General features: G+C 34.5%; 2 long non-coding RNA genes across 6 annotated transcripts; both read left to right on the top strand.

The window, feature by feature from the left end:
• The first annotated feature begins 3,761 nt into the window (after window positions 1-3,761).
• On the top strand, window positions 3,762-6,984 carry LOC147523940 (uncharacterized). Of its 3 annotated transcripts, XR_015218078.1 has the most exons (4): window positions 3,762-3,842; window positions 4,508-4,639; window positions 6,273-6,345; window positions 6,884-6,984. It is a non-coding gene; the product is annotated as an uncharacterized LOC147523940 (long non-coding RNA). The 3 variants fall into 3 exon arrangements; XR_015218076.1 differs by having other exon boundaries at window positions 6,276-6,978; XR_015218075.1 differs by having other exon boundaries at window positions 6,273-6,978.
• A 20-nt stretch (window positions 6,985-7,004) lies between these two features.
• LOC147523939 (uncharacterized) lies at window positions 7,005-11,549 on the top strand. 3 transcript variants are annotated; one of them, XR_015218074.1, is made up of 4 exons: window positions 7,005-7,145; window positions 7,333-7,405; window positions 8,029-10,293; window positions 11,301-11,549. It is a non-coding gene; the product is annotated as an uncharacterized LOC147523939 (long non-coding RNA). The 3 variants fall into 3 exon arrangements; XR_015218073.1 differs by having other exon boundaries at window positions 7,268-7,405; XR_015218071.1 differs by having other exon boundaries at window positions 7,005-7,405.
• Window positions 11,550-17,766: the final 6,217 nt, after the last annotated feature.

Here is a 17,766-nt window from a genome sequence, read left to right as displayed (position 1 = left end):
AAAGCCAATATCAAGTTTACAACTCCACTATTAAGCAAAAAAATATTTTGTGAAAGGTAAAACTTACGTGAGTCAAAATCAAAATTGGACATATATACATTCTAACTTATGGACTAGAAGAACAAGTTCTATAAGGTTTCAGGTTTGACAAAATCATGAGAAACAATAATAACAATCATATAAATGAGTGAACATAATCAAATTTAAATTCAACAACAAAGCCTCAACTTTCTTCTCCGTTTAGGAAGTCGCAAGATAAGTGTAACAAACCATACCACAAACCGAAGTTATTGTATAACTGCCTTCCCATTAAGTTACAATAGAATCAAATCTCGGTTTTCTAATAGTAGGAAGGTGAGACGAACCCAATAGTCTACATTTTCAACTACATAGATAATATGCTCTAAAATCTAAATCGCTTACTTTTTTTTCCCGGTTTCACCAAATGGTCCACGAATAAAGATATAGTCAGATTCTCAACAATCATCGCATCGGGTGGTTCAATCAAGCAAGGTAGTAAAACACTCTAAGAACCTCACCGATATTAAGTTATAACCTACAACTAAAGTTCCTCCAAGAAGCATAGCTCTTCTTAGCATAGTCTACTATCTTAATATCTTATAAGTCCTACCCGGTAGAGGAAAACACAAACAAATGGGCACGATATAACTAAAAAATGTGGAACAAATTGAACATATCAAAACATGTGAAACTTAAGAGTAGTTTTCAAACAAGTAGCCTGCCAAGTTACGATTATTAAAAGACATGATAACAAGTTGACTCATCGCATTCTTTGGAATCAGACCAAAACTCGGTAGAAACCTTCCTTCTCAACTCAACTCTCATCGATCATCATCATCATCTATAAACCTAGTAGATTCCAACAAGGTTCAATCTAGCTCGGATTATCAGAACTAACAGACGACCCTCCAGACTCATCAACAGTCTCACCAACTATAGTCTTCCCGTAGCGGTTCTTGCAAAAATATATCTAATAGGTATGAACTACGGCATTGTTTTTTGACTTGTATGAACTAACCAAATACAATGTACAATGTATAAACAAATACCTTGAACACTCAAACTACAATGCATAAAAAAACTCACTTTGAAATTGGTGTTGATAGAAGAGCTTGGGATCGAGATCGAGATCGAGTAGTAATTGAAACCACCAATTGATCGAGATCGAGCAGTAATTAAAACCACTAATTGATCGAGATCGAGCAGTAATTAAAACCACCAATTGATCGAGATCGAGCAGTAATTGAAACTCACTAATGGTGGGTTTGATCGAGATCGAGATTGAAAGCGAATTAAAAACGTAAATCGCGAGTTTGATTTTTGGTTGAGAGAAATCGTAAATCGAGGGTTTGAAGGATGAAGGTGGTAGCGGTTTTCGGTTTCTTGGGTATTTGGTTGGGGGTGTATGATTCCAAGTTGCACCCAACACAATGGGCAGACCCCGGCCCAACTCGGGGTCTGCCCAATACAAATTGGGTTCTGGCAATAACAGGACTCTTTTGAAAAGGGTCCTATTACTGCCAGACCCCAATTTGTGTTGGGCGGACTCCCACAAAAAAAACGATTATTACAAGTATGCCATTGGTTTCAAAAATTAAAAAAAAAACAATTATTACAAGTATGCCACTAGTTCCCAAAAATTGAATTGAAACCCAAACTTAAGCGACCGGGAGTCGTTTGGACTAAGTTCAAACGACTTGTTATTAATTCCGTTGGGACTTAGTCAAACGACTTGGCCACACCCGTCAAAAAATAGAACTTTGAATTTTTTCAAAGTTCAAAATCTAACGACATGGCCACATCGTTTTGGACTAAGTCTAAAGCGCCATGGCCATATGAGACTTAGTCAAAAGCGATTGTGGCCATATCGTTGGGGATTTTCTAAGTCAAGCGGTGTGGCCATTTTTTTCTAAGTTCAAATCCAAATCGCATACATGACCACATCGTTTTGGACTCAAATTCGAGCGGTATGGCCACGTGTTGGGATTTGAACTTCTCAAAAAATTCAAAGTTGAATATTTTTGGGCTCTTGATCGGTGTGCCGGATCGTTGGACTAAGTCCCAAACGGTATGGCTGAAGTCGTTTGGGACTTAGTCCAAAACGACTCAAATTTCGTTTTTTAAGTTTGGGGTTTTGAATTTAATTTTTGGGAACCAGTGGTATATTTGTAATAATTTTTTTTTAATTTTTTGAAACCAATGACACACTTGTAATAATTTTTTTTTTGTGGGAGTCCGCCAAACACAAATTGGGGTCCGTCATTAACAAACACCTTTGAAAATTGGGTTTTGAAATAAATCTCACCGGTTCGTAAAGAGTAGTAGTTAAACCCTCTCTCTCTTCCCAAAGAAACAAAAAACTGTTGTTTTATTTATTATGTTCTAGTAGTAAAGACAAAATTAAAGTCCACCACAAAATCTCAACTTTAAAACCCATAATTTTTGTTGGGTATTCTTCTTCTCCATACATAATTCTTTTTTTCCCCCGATAATGCTATCGTTTTCATTAACTAAATCATGATTAGGGGGGCAGGAGGCCGATTACAAATATTTTCATATGCCCATCTGGCAGTACTATGGGCCTCCCATTAAAGATTCTAGCAATCCATTGACTACTAAAATAAGAAAACATATCTTTAAAATGCATAATAGAGTTAAAGATATGAAAACAATTCCAGTCTGGGAGTCGTTCTGTTTTCAATTGCTCTCATGATGGTTTTGATGTCTCCTTGCAAAATAACGTAACTTCTTCCAGCTCAAGCCTATGCGCCAATTTTAAAGCAACTTCAGCAACCAACCATTCTGCTTGCTCAGGATTGGTTGCACTAACTCTTGAGTAAGCCATGGCCAAGATGTTCCCATTATACTGCACCAGCAGGTCCTTTTAGTGTTGACATGTGGAAAGATGCATCAAATATAACTTTAGTTTTCAAAGTTATTTATGTACAGTGTTATTCAGAGCCTATATCATTCATTGGATGTTCACTGCACAAGAATTTAAGAATTAGGACACACTCTTGGGAACGTCTCAAATTAGGAACATTAACTACCGTCCTAAATTGTGTGAACCCATCGTAGTTGAGTTTTAGGTTGACTTGGGTGGACTAAAGGACACAAGTTTTCGTCCCAAACTAGAGACGAGACATTTTGTGCTCTTCCAATTTTGGTGACCGTCGTAGATGATTTTCAGAGAGAAGGTGAATGCCCTTGTTTTTTTGCCGCCCAATATTTCACTAATAATTGATTACCCGCTCAATATTTCTTTCTTTCTTTCACTAACCCTAACCCTAATCCTAGTATAAGAAGAAAGTGAGGCTTTTGTGGGAGGGCCCTAAATCTTTGGTGGTAGTGGTTTGCATAGTACAAAATATCCCGATATATCGCGATATTTGGGGATATCTATCCAGATTTCAGATTTCAGATTTCAGATATATAAATATCACGATATGTTCAGAGATATATACGACTGCAAATATCGGTGATATTTGTGATATTTGTAATATTTGGAGATATTTTGTGATATTTTGCGATATTTAGTTATATTTTGTGTATATAACAATTTTATTTAATATTTACCATTATATTTCAAATAAATATAAATAATGTATCATGATATATCAAAAAATATCTATGATATTTGTCGATATTTTAGATATATCTACGATATTTGCATGTGAAACAATGTCAAATATCCCCAAAGAGAGGGATATATCCACGATACATATCCAGAAATTGAATATCGATAAATACCCATATTATGATATTGTGTACTATGGTGGTTTGAAAAGTAAGCTTCAAATCTCTCTCTCCCTCAAGTTTTGGTAACCCACTCGATCTCTCTCTCTCTCTCTCTCTCTCATCAATTTTCGTATTTTTTAAGTGTTGAGCCTCAATTTTCAATCTAGGGTTGTGCATTTTTTTTTAATTGGCTCAATTTCTTAAATTTTCGGGTTTATTGTGTTTTTAACATTGTCTAGGGTTTCTTCACTCCTTAAAATATAAAAGCTTATGTCTTTGTTGTAGTATTTTGATGTGATTGTACTGTTGACATGATTTTATTATCCGACCTAATTAAAATTGTCATGGGTTTTGTAAGAATAATAATTGAATGTTAAAGATACTTTTCTTAGATATCGAAACCGATAATACAAGCTTATGAGCTAATTGTTTTTTTTTGTTTCTTAAGTATAAAGTTTGAAACTTTGTTGATCGGGTTAGTAGAGCGTTTTTTGAAAAAGTGAAGGAGTAAAATAGATGACGGTTGGTCTTGCACTCGACCTTTACACATTTTCTGAAAAATGGTATTGAAATGAATATTTCGATTAGAGTTCTCTTTGCTTTGGCGTTTTAAAAGTTACCTATTCCAACTGAGTTTATTCAATACTTATGCGGGCAATTAGCTATTGTTCTTTATGTTAACCTTACATAGAATTATGCTGTTGATACTACTCAAGAACGATTGACATTGTTATTGCATTTTTCTCAGACTTTACTCCTCTGTTGATGACAATTTTGGGAAGGCACTTGAAAACTGCAGTTTGTCTTCTTGAGAATGGTGCTAATCCTTCTGGGAAAAATAGACAGAACACTACGCCTTTGTTTCTTGCTTCTGTGCCAGGTTGGTCTCTTCCTTTAGATTTTATCCATATAAAAAGAAGCGGTTATGTTAGTTTTCCTCATACTCTCACATTTTCCAAATTCTGAAGTTCAATTTTATTAGTTCTACTATACTAATTGCTATGCATTAATGAGATTATATTTGTTTTTATATGTACTCATAACCATGCCATCTTTCAGAGTGCTCACTATATACCAAGGGGACTAGTTCACTTCTATAATCATTGTCACATACAATAAGTTTCATATTGAGGTTTTTTCTTTCTCTTAGGCCTCTATTTATGCAGAGACTAGAGTTTTATCCATTCTTATGCTTTGATTCTCATGAGTTTGCCTGCTTTCCCACAAACATCTAAGCTTACGTGTCAAAGCTTATATTTAGGTTTTCATTTAGTTAGGTTATTGAAGTGTCAAAGCCACGTTCCATCTCTTTCTGTGAACTGTAAACATCTAAGCTCTCAAAATACTTTGAAATGGTATTGTTGTTAGTCTGACACTTACTGCTATTTTCGCTGTTGGGTTTTTTCTTTCTCTATGCTTTGGTTCTCATTTGTTTGCCTTCCTGAAGGGGGCATTGAATCTGTACACTTGTTACTTTCCAGAAGTGTTGATGTGAATGCTCAAACTGACTATGGAGCACCACTACAAGTGGCTGCAACTCTTCATAAGGAAGATGTCGTTAAGATTTTACTAGATCACGGTGCAGATGCAAGCTGATTTCTGTTATAGTTGGTTAAATGTTGTACCCTTGTACTAAACCGCACAATTTTTTAGTTTTCTAATATATATGAGTGCAGGGTTTATTTGTTTGTATGTTTGTACGTTTTTCTTCTTCTTCTTCTTCTTAAGCATCTATGCATGCAGTTTAGCTATGTATGTGCTTTTCAAGAAATATGCTTGTTTCTTTAAACTGTTAACTAATGTATAATTTTGGGAGTGCGAGTAATTCTAGTCATAAACAACCGCAGCAAACTTAGACGTGAAACATGAAATGTCAGGTTGACCCAAACATTCCTAGTAATAGAGGATAAGGTGCCCATTTACATGAGTACACAACCTTTATTTGCTAAAGAATTAATGATTAATGACAGAAAGGAAGAAAACCTAAATCATAGACCATTCAATTTGTTGACAACTAGAAATCCAGTCTGATGTAACTTTTTCTTTTAAGTACGACGAGTCTATTATGATAGTTGTGCTTATATAGGAAAGCTAATTTGGTAATAGCATTTAAATGTCAAGATTATTGGTTTATTACTCTATTCATTGAATTTTCAGAAGTTTCTCCCAGTTTTTCGTGATTTAAGAAAACCCTTGTAGAATCATGGTGATTTTCAATCTTTATTTCCTTTTGCTTTGTCACTCCACCCTACTCACGTCAGTTATTCAAATAGATATCTTGTGTAACTTTTGACTTTTTGAGTTATTTGTTTTCCAATAAAACGATGTCCCGTCTGCTATATAAGATGGGGGAGTCAAGTATGGTTTTCTTTAACTTGTACTTTCGCCGTACGAGCCTTTTCATCCCAGCGTTGCCACTTTAAAATGACTGCAGGATATGAATATTATAGTCTTTAAATATGGTTATCCAGAATTGGTGTTGTTCTTATTGCTTTGCAACCCAACTGTTTTAGCAGTCACCTTGCTAGCCCATTGGCATCTTCTGTTAGTACGATGTCCCTGCAATGCACAAAGATCTTGCTTCAGGTATGAAAAGGTCTTCTGCTAAATTATATACTAACTTATAGCTGTGTTGTCTAATATGCCATGTTCATTGTGAAGTAATATGACAATTGAGGCATATTGTCGTACTTTGATGGTCATGTTTACAAGGAAGTTCTCTTGAATTCTCTATCTGTTATAATTAATATTTTCTTCGGCATGATACCTTGTATAGGGTGGTGCAAATCCAAATGAAATTTCATGTGGAACAACACCTTTAACAGCTGCAGAAAAAAAAATAGGGAAATTATAATGATTGAATGCTTGTTGGAAGCTGGAGCTGATCTAGATATAACTGATAATATGAGACCACCCACCTCTCTCTCTCTCTCTCTCTTTTCTGTAATCTAGGTCTAGAAAATTGTCGTAGTCACTTCCCTGCATTGATCTTGTTGAACATTATTCTTTACATCGGTGGCTAAGGATATTTTGCTACTTGGAATGTTGGAAGTTCTTGCCAGTTTTTAATACAATGTTAAGTTTTCTGGTCCGATTGCTAGAGATGTACTTTTTGTATTCACAGATTGGTGAGAAGGCAATAGAAGTTGCTGCATCAAACCCAAATGGCAATTGTCAAGCTGTTAGCACTTTTTTTTTCTGTGACCTCTCCTATTCCGGGATATCAGTTGGACATCATTTGGAATAATGACGCATGTGCGATCTGAAGAATTTTGAGAACATTACTGTTACAAATCCTTATAATTGAGGTTATGAGAAGTGTCAAGTGGTACCCCTTTCTAAAACTTGCATTATATATGGCCATGTGAACTTCTCTAAAGTACTTGGTAAGTTGTCATAGCATCGGTTCATCTCATCAAATCCAAGGTTGCATAGTTGCATTAATGTCATTAAGTTTGTTTGTGACCTGTTGGGGTGATTGAAACCCCCCAAATTATTGTATATGAAGGTTCAACAACAGCCTTCAACTTCAATGAAACAGCACTGGACTAAACACTCAAGATGGAATTGCAGGCCTCCAGTGTGGATAGTTTTGATCCTATTGTATTATCTAAGAGGAGCCTCTGTTGGGCATCTTTAAAAGAGGGTGAGTTTTCATATAAATATTTTGAATGCATACTTTATGTAATGCCTTGTTCATGTATACATTTTATTGCGGAAATAAGCTTGACATGGGTTTTAGTTTTACTATGTATAAGTTTAACTAGAAATACAGAACATACAATATAATTCTCGTTGAGTAGGTGGCTTTCCACATAGGATTTGAACTAGATAAATGTGTATATAAGGTAGATAATGCTAGGAGGTGCTTATTTGTTTGTGTAAAACCCTACTTTTTGGCTCGGTAACAACTCATGGGCTTTGTATAGGTTTTAGTATTAGGTCCTTTTTGCTTAAAGTTTAGGCGGTGATTAACTCTTTGGCTGGCTAGATTGACATAATGAACTGATCCAAGAGTTAGAAACCCCTCGAATCGTCTCTCCCTTTCCCATCATCTTCTAAAACCATCAGTGTTGAACTAGGTCGGTTATGAGAGAGAGACTATGACTCTTTATTGTTTAGATCAACTCACTTTATCAATTCATCATTCAAGAAGTAAATCAAAGGCAGAAACCAGTTTTTAATCAGTTTTAGCACCTGGTATGGAAACAGTTGTAGTTTTCTCCCTAGTGATCGGTTTGGCATGCCGTTTGTTTCCCTGTAAACCAGATTCGATAGGCTGTTAGATGGCATAAGGCTTAATAGCTGGTTTCAAATGAAAAGCTCCAGAAATTCAGTTCGTTGGAGGGTTTGAAACATGGACAATAACTGACAAGTTTTGGAGGAATTCGATCAGGAAATTGGAGACACTAAAATATATGTTTTTTTTATTTTATTTCAGGCAAGTCTTCTCTACTTGTTTGCCTTATTTTCTTACTTGAGTGTAATGCTTGTGATTATATAAATATTTGGGTGTTTTCCATGTTTCATATTGACTTGTTGTATTCCCATGATTAATGATATATTAATTAAGTGATGCATGTGCGCGTGTGCAGATATAGCGAATTTTAGGCTTGAAATCTGGTTAGATTCTTTGATTATTTGATTTAGTTTTGTAATTTTAGTGTCTATATTCAAGCTTTTTTTTTGGTAGAACTGTAGAAGTCTATATTCAAACTTCTTGTTGATTTCTATGTTTTTCTGTTTGAGGATATATACTTATTTGTTTTCTAGCTTTAAATGGGTCACTTTAATTTGATGCACCTGTACCAACGTTCACATTCTCCACACAATATGATCTTATTGGTAATTTGCTAGACAATTGTTTATGGGTAAGTTTTGCAATTGCTTGGGGGTTTCTCAGTCCTGCATTGATAGTCTACCCACACACTACGCTTAGGCTCTTGTTCACTATTAGCAAAAAAGGCGAGTACTACAAGCATTACTATGGAATAAAAACTTTGTTCGTGATTACAACGGTTTTCGTTATTAGCTAGAATACACTCGAATATTTGATATTGTAATGAACACTTAGTTCCCCCTTTTTTTGTTTGACAGTCTAGTACATGAAACTTGCCTTCGTACATATTTAGTCATCTTTGCTTGATGATGCATTGAACTAGCACCTCCTTGACTATGTCCAGATCCTTCCAATTATGCTAGGGATTTTTTGTTTGTTCAACTCTACTGTTAGTTTTTCGCTAGGTTCAACTCTACTAGGATTGCTTGTGTTTAATAATTAATTGTTTCGTTTAGACCTTTTATTTATGTGGTAACCTGATTCCTAAGTGGATATGAGTTTAGATTATGCATATCTATTAAGAAGCTTATTTGCATGTGGTTGTGATATGAGAATTTGGGTACAAACTTCATAGTTGTCGCATGTGGTACTTAACTTAGAAAAGACACCTATAAGAGTATCCACCCATGTTGGGCTAGCTTTACCAGGAGAAATTGGATCTTGGCAGACTGAAGGCAAGGTTGCCTACTATAAATTAACTACTTTATCTACATACTCCTTATGTGCATGCATATTATATTATTTATTGATCAGGCCATAAGTAGTCTTGTGCAATAACTTCCAGTTTCATTTGGACGAACTGAAATCAACTCTTGTGAACTCACTTCTTTATGTGGTGTGGCGTCGGACTGACATATTGTGTTGTTTGCCTCTACTTGGGCTAGCTGCTTAATTGTTCCATCTCTAGAAAACTCTCAAGGTTGTTTACGATCATGAAAGGTTATGTAATTCACATGAAAGAACAAAATGCGTAAAAGTGATGAAGATAGGAATTTTAAATTTTAAATTGTTTTTTCATTATGTTCTTATTCTTCTTTGTATACTTTCAAAGCCTAGCTGTTGGCAATCAAAAGCTTGAAAACATTGTAAATTGGAAGTTATCAATGTATATGTATATATCAATTTTTGAAATGTGTTATTTTAGTATGTTGCTTGACTAATTGATTTTATAGATTGAGAAACCTTAAATCAGGTAGCAGGGGGCATTGTCACCAAGTATGGCGTTTTTTTGAATAAAACGCGTTTCAAACCCGTTAAATTGCCAAGGCCTCTTGTATACGTTTTGAACCCGTGTTTTTCAAAATATCGCGTTTAAAACGTTTGAAACACGATTTAAACGTAAAAACTGTATTGACTAATTGATTTTATAGACTGAGAAACCTTAAATCAGGTAGCAGGGGGCATTGTCACTAAGTACGGCGTTTTTTTTGAATAAAACGCGTTTCAAACCCCTTAAATTGCCAAGGCATCTTGTATACATTTTGAACCCGTGTTTTTCAAAATATCGCGTTTAAAACGTTTGAAACACGATTTAAACGTAAAAACCGTATATATATCGCGAGATTTTGAAAAGACCGTGTTTTAAACTTTCTTCTCTTTGGTTTTGTCACTTTTGTTCGGAAAAAAAACAAAAAAAAAAACCCGAGAAGAGCTCCTTCACCAGTTCACCACCAGCACCAAGTCGCCAACTCAAGGTTAGCTCTCTCTCTCTTGCTCCTTGCTCACTGAAATACCTTGAGGGTTGAATTGTTGAAAGGGTGCGTACGACATGTGAAGTTAGATCAACCTGCAAAAATGTATATCATGTTTTAATATTAGCAACCACATAGAAAGATCGATCTTTAGTAATCATACCAGCATTCAGTTCTACTTGGTGGTTTATTTGATTCTCAATCTTCACTCTACTACTCGATCTAATATGTCTGCTTGATGACCAAATAATATTTACACATGTTTGTCTATTATCTTCTATATTATAACTGTTTTTGTAAATTATTTTACACGTGGACACACACATAATTTGCACTTTGTAATCCATAAAAACTTTACCAGTTTGAATGTGTCAAGACTCAAGAGTGTGACATGGTCTTGTAACTGAATGACAAAGGTGACATATTGGCGCATTTCATTGGCAGGTTGGGTTGCTCAGTGCATAGTAACATGACTTTTTTGTTTCCTTATTCTTTTGTACTGTGTCCGTGTGTGGGGAGGTTAGTTTGGTTTGGATGCGCTAAGGAATAAGGATGTTATCCCAAAAGAAAGCCATACAATCAAAAGAGAAGAAGCCCTGTGTCGTGTGGTACCAAATTCAACTGTTAAAAACCACTTCTACTGTTTTACATAACCTTGTTGCTATCTATTTTCAATTTGTCATTTCTATACAAATACTTTGGAAATAATTAGATCAGAGAATACTGATGTTGATACTAATGTAATTGAATCCCCATTTTTACTTTTAGATTTGAGACCTAAACCCCCTCTCAGATCTTTGTCAAACTGTCGAGAGACAATTAGACAAAATACCGATTGCAGTGTCATGTAGGGGCTCAAATTATTATGTTCCAGCTGGACTCATCAAGTATTCAAAATAGCTCAATCAGTCTCTAATCTCTATCTCTCTCATGAATTGCAATAATTGTCGTTGTTATAGAACTACATTTTCAAATTTGCAATCTTTTGATTCTTTTCTATGTATTTGTAGATATGGGAGTATGTCGAGGCGGATGATGAAGAATTTCATCGTTTAATGAATCATATTTGAATGAGATAGTTTTGCATTTGGCTGGTCTCTCCGTTTGTTTTGCTTGCCTTTCCTATGTCAGTATCACTGTATGAGATAGTTTTTCTTGTTTTATGGTTGGGAAACTTATAAACTGTTTCTTCTATTTCTTATAATCGCAGGTTTGTGGCTTTGTGCTGCTTTTTTATGATAACTGTTTTTCTATGGTTACCGTTTGTGCTGCTGGGGCTCTACTCTGTCATTCTTTGTGGTATGTTGATTTTGGGGTGTTAATGTGTTATTAGCCCAACATATGCAGGGACTAGTTGTGTCAGAAATGTGCTGCCATTGATATTGTCGTCAGGAAAAGAGGCATAAGACTTGCTTGTAGGTGTGTGGTCTGTGGCTCTGTGCAACTAATGCAGAAGATATTGATCACATGCTTTGAACTTGCAACTTTGCAGTGGAAACTTGGAACTGCCTTGCAGACTTATTACCATGTTGAGGCACTTCAGCACTTGCTTCTTGTGTCACATAACTTTAAATCATGTACAACAATAGAATAAGAACTTACTAAATCCGTAATCAATTAGATTATAATCTTAATAATAGTATACCTGCTCCACTAAGCTAAACTTTTGACAAGATCTCCCTTTAAGTCAATTCTAACTTTAGGAATATGATTCCAATAATCCAAATCTAGATGTTAAATTGCAGGCTTTAGGCATGCCTATTTTATTTTATTTTTTAGCTTGTTAAACACAGATTTGCAAATTCTGCAAATCCAGATCGAGCATATTCCTCGTTGTCATTACAAATCAATCAACAAGAAAATATTAATGCCTTTGCTCTCGGCAACTATTAATTATCTCATGAAAAAAAAATGCATAAATGGATTCGTTTATATTACATTTTCATATCCAACTTTCGAACATGTATGCAATGATGGCATTATTGTCATTTCAGAGCAAAATTGATATAGAATTTACAAGGATTTCAAAAAATACATGTAGAGGAAAAATCAAAATCAAATGGTAGAAAAGGGCTAAAAGAAAAAGTTTACAAAAATGATCAACTCTTTATTATTATTTTTGCTCATTCTTTTTCCACTCCTATATAAAATCAATCTTCTTATCTATAGTATTTTTTTTTTTTATCGTTTCTTACCGTTTCTTTTACATTTTATATGTATTATACATTTTAAACCCGTTTTTTATGCCCTACATCTTTTTACGTTTTTTTTTTCCGTTTTTTTGCCGAGAAGTTCCATTTAAAACATGAACTAAATATTTTTCAAGTACACCGTTTTAAACCCATATCGTATTTGGTGACAATGGCAGGGGGTGTCTTGAAAAATTGATTCTACAAAAAAAAAAAAATTATTAAAAAAATTACTTTAAACTAATACGATGGGGAACATTGTCGTTAATTGAAATCCCAAAATGAAATACGACGGAAATGCATATCCTAAACTTAGGACACAAATTTAGGATGGTTGGTTAAGTTTCAGTTTTGAAAATTCGCAATTTCATTGTAAAGCAAATATATGACGGTTTTGAGTGTCTTATATTTAACGATTGCAAAAACTGTCTCATGCCCGTCGCAATTCTAATTCAACTTACCACGCTCTTTTCTGTCGTTAATATTAACGACAACGCTATTTGCGATGGAGTCTGGGTGACCATTTCCCATCGTAAATCTCGATTTAGGACGGATTTCCCGTCGTAATGCTTGTAGAGTATTTAGCCAGCTTTGCTTTGCAGTACACCATATGGTTTGCCAAGAAAGCTTTAGTCCTTCCATTATAGCTTTGTTTCTACGTACCCATATTTCATATAGTAAGATACAACAATAAATACTTCTGTTTCTGACATCATCATCAGAGCTAGTATACCATTCCATCAGAGCATCTATGGCATTTTTGTAGGTTGGAACTAAATGTTAGAATATCCAAATTAACATCAGCAAAAGATGCAAACCAAACAGCTCTAATCCACCCACAACCAAAGAAAAGGTGGAAAGCAGTTTCAATACATTTACCACACATAATGCATGAGACATCTCCCTTGAACTTCCTTTGATGAAGGCAATCTCTAGTAGACAATCAACCCACATAAAGCTTCCATAAAAACAAATGTACCCTTGCTTTAACCTTCAGTCTCCATATTCTCATAAGGGTGATAGAACTCAAATTTGAGCAATGTCCAAAATCAGCATCCTTCCATAAAGCAACATGAGCAGACTTTACAGAGATTGTGCCTAGCTAAATTAGTTTATCACTAGTGACATTTGGTCTTATGATGGTGGATAAGATGAGGTTTTTTGTTGGGGTTAGGAAACAAATCTCCTACCCTAGTTTGATTCCAAGTACAAGTACTTGAAGTGATGAAATTGTTGACTTTGAGGTTTCGAATAGTATTTTCAAAAACCTCAAAGTTCTTTGAGAGTGGAGAGCCATATTAAGTAAGACACGATATGATATTGTACTTATACAAGTTCTGATGAGCTCTCTCCATTTTGGGCGGAAACCCAAATGTTTAAGGATACCTTCAATAAAACTCCATTCAACTATATCAAAAACCTTTGCCACGTCAAGTTTGACTGAGAACCGTCCTTCTTTCTTTTTCTTCATGGTCTTCATATTGTGAAAATTTTCACTGGTTAGGCTTGATTATCACCAATCAATCTACCTTTTACAAAAGCTCCTTGATGGGTGAGATACTCTTGTGAAGGAGAGGTTTTAATCTGTTAGCAAGGGTTTTGTATATGATTTTGTAGCTGAAGTTACTAAGGCTTATAGGTCTAAATTTTGAGATGTGTTTAGGATTTGAAATCTTGGGGTATAAGGGTGATGTATGTTTCATTGAGGCAGTGAGGTAAAACTCTAGTGAGAAAGAATGATTTAACTGCATTTATAAATTATCGAAATAAAATAATGTTCCAATAGGTTTAATTTTAAAAGCACCCCTGGAATCCATCGGGACCAGGGGATTTAAGACTTCCAATTTTCTTGACTACATTCCAAAGATCATGATTACTTGGAATAGCAAGAAGGAGATTGTTTTCCCTATCTGAGACAATAGGTTTGAAAAGGTTGTAAATGGTTAGGTTTGGTTCAGGGTAATCAGATGAGAAGAGAGTTGAAAAATAGGAGTTTATAACCTATCCGATATCCACTATCCCATTTTTCCATATATATGTATCCTCATCATCTTTGATGATCTTGGTGATATTATTCTACCTCCTTCTAAAGATAGTAGAAAGATGGAAGAATTTTGTATTTCTTCCCCATCCTTAATCTAGTTAAAACTAGATTTTTGCTTCTAAAAACTTTATTCATTTTCCAATAATAGAGTTTTCAAATCTTGCTTAAGGGACTCTTCTCTGTTATAGGTGACTTCATTCATATCCAACTTCAAATAGTTAAGGGACTCTGCTATTTTGTTTTCTTCATCTTCTGAAATATATTTCCAAAGACCTCTTTATTCCAAACAATAAGATTTTTTTTTTTTGGAGTTTCTGATTTAGAATACTATTAGTCTCAAAATAATCTAGCATCCAAGCATTTTCCACTACAATCCTACAGGAAGGTTCATTACTCCACACACTAAATAATCTGAATGGTTTTGGGTGATCGAGATGGTTTAACATGAGAAAGGTTAATAACCAGGGAAAGATGGCCGGTCAGATGTAACATTGACTATGGTTTTGATATTAACCATAGGAAACAAATTGATCCAAGTTGTGTTAGCTATTGAATTTGTAGATTGTGTTGAGTCTTCAAAGTGTTTTGAAGTGAGGTTTACCATAGATTGTTTAGAGTTTGAATGGTTGGGAGTTTTAGAAGGAAGGAAGGTAGAATCTTTAGTTTAGGACTTGTATTGGTTAACTAGTTTATGAAGAACATTGAAAAACTTAAATTGTTAATGATTAAAAGAACACAAACTTGAAGAAATGAAATGAAAAGATTGAAACAAGAACAACAAAGAAAGATGATTGATTGATTGAATAACAAAAGTAAATAACAAGATTGAAAATGAAGAACAATAAAGAAAATGACTTGAATGAAAAAAAAAAGACTAAAAATTAAATCCTACATGACACTATAATAAGTCTAGGTGTATTCTCCCTCCCTAACTTTTAGTTCTTATACTCATACTTTATACAAATGACTGATTTGCCCTTCTCCATTACATTTGAGACACCTCACCCCTTGCTTTATGCTTTTGCTTTTTCCTTTTCCTTTTTGATTTCTTCTTGATCAAGATAGGTTTTAGAGAAAGCCATCTTTTGTGTTAAGGACGTCTACCTCCACATCTTTTGTGTTAATCTGAAAAATACAATAAAAGCTATGAGTTGTCTTTTCATTAAGCATAAGAAGGGCTGTAATGCAGTAATGTAAGGGTAATAAAACGCACATTAAGGAGTTGATCACCACCCCCAAATAGCATATTGATTGTCCTTAAGCAAGGATGAGAGAAAAACTAAGATCACAAATGAGTGATTTATTATAAGTTATACTAATCTCATTTCGCGGATTGCGATTGCATGAACCATATGCAACAAGGCCTTAAATCACTAAGAATTCCCTAGCGGACGAGCTTTAAGCCTTGTGAGAGTTTCCAGTGAAGGTACTCACAAACTTCTTCTATCCAATACAAATGGTATTGTTTCCTTATTTATTCTCAGAAGTCTATACATCTTAATAGCGGGGAATAAGGACAAACTTATTTGAACTTAGAATAACATATATACAGTAATTTAATCATCTAAAGATAAATGCGCAAAACATGAGCAATGAAATACAAAAGCAAAGTCGTTTCCAAGACTTTTGGAGAATCCTTAAGGTGGGTTCTCCGGGGGTGTGTTGCAATCACAACTCTCTGATAGATTCACTCAAGTTTCATTCTCTTAAATGCAACGGGCACTTATATTCCTCACATACTTAAATGACGTCTAAAGAAACCGTGGTCGATTGATCACACTTGCCACGTACTATCACACAATCTTATTCCTAATTGACCTTAGAGGTATTTTATTAGGAGTTACAGGGCTAGGGTGATGGTCTATAAGGAAAAAGGAAGGGAAAAACAAAAATCTGATAAGCTGAGGAATTGGGTCTTCATCAAGATACTTGTAACCATAGAAGAATCTCGTTTTGTTCTTTGCATTCAAATTGTGATTCTTTAGCCCTTTGGCTTTGTGACACTATATGATTTTGAATTTTGGGAGTTCTAACTTTGCTTTTGTTTCTTTTTTACTTTTGTTTATGATATTGTCTCCCTTTGATTTTAAACTTTTGAGATATTCGATTTTTGACTCCTTTTAATTTTTTTGAGTTTTGGTTTTAGTGGGTCTTTATTTTTTTCTTCTCAAAGCAACTAAGCGACTTTTTTTGTACAAGGTCTTCTATTCTTTTTTTCGATATCTATCCAATTTTCAACTTTTCATTTGGGTAATAAGCTTTTTTTGTGTGTGGTAATGGGTTAGGGATTTATGGCGAAGAATAAAAAGGCTTTTAGAAAATGGTGAAGTCTAAAAAAGGGGTAACTAGAGGAAAAACTATGTTTTTGAGTTTTTAACGTTTATTTGGCTATATTGATCTAAAAATGGCCTAAATTCTCTCTTATGATCTAAGCAGTTAAAATCGGTTTTCGAAACTAATCGGTCGAGGAGCGATATGCGATTAATCGGTTAATCGGTGATTTAATCAATTATATCGGATGTATATGTTTGATGTTTTCAAAATATATATTAGTATAATCATACCAAATATTTCTAAACAGTGATCCGAGATACAACAAAAAATATCAAATTCTCATAATCACATCTAACTAGCTCAATTTTGGAGTACTACAGATATGTCAAACACAAAAATTACGTTAAATATTTAAAGGAATAAGGGGATTGAGAAGTGATAATATTTATTAGAGAGATAATACAATCATTTGTATATTTAACTTTTGTTAAGGAGGGGAAAATAAGTAAACTCTTATCTTTATGTATTGATTGGGTTCTATTATTATTAATACGGTTTAAGAATTTAATTCGTTAATTTTACGTATTTTTTTGGATGGGAAGCCGATATTTTCAATAATTTTTTTTCTCGGTTTAGCGAGAAATCGGTCATCTCGGCCGATTAATCGGTCAATTCGGTGATTAAATCGGTTCGGTGAGAAAAAGTTAAAAAATCGGTAAAAACTAATCGGTTTACGAGCAATACGCAATTAATCGGCCGATTAATCCGATATTGATAGCATAGCTTAGGATATAACGTGGTGATCACGCAAGTGGACGTGTGGTTTCTTTATCCGGATATCCTTTGTGTCATCACTCAATAATCATTCAGATGAGACTTTTGGCTAGATTTTCACAGGATATGGAACTTAATTGTTCTAACCATGGTCTCGAAAACTTACTGTTATATACAATCAAATGCTGATGCATG

The sequence above is a fragment of the Coptis chinensis genome, chromosome 1, assembly GCF_015680905.1.
Source record: "Coptis chinensis isolate HL-2020 chromosome 1, ASM1568090v1, whole genome shotgun sequence".
Taxonomy (NCBI): domain Eukaryota; kingdom Viridiplantae; phylum Streptophyta; class Magnoliopsida; order Ranunculales; family Ranunculaceae; genus Coptis; species Coptis chinensis.
This window is presented reverse-complemented; position numbering and strand designations above follow the sequence as displayed.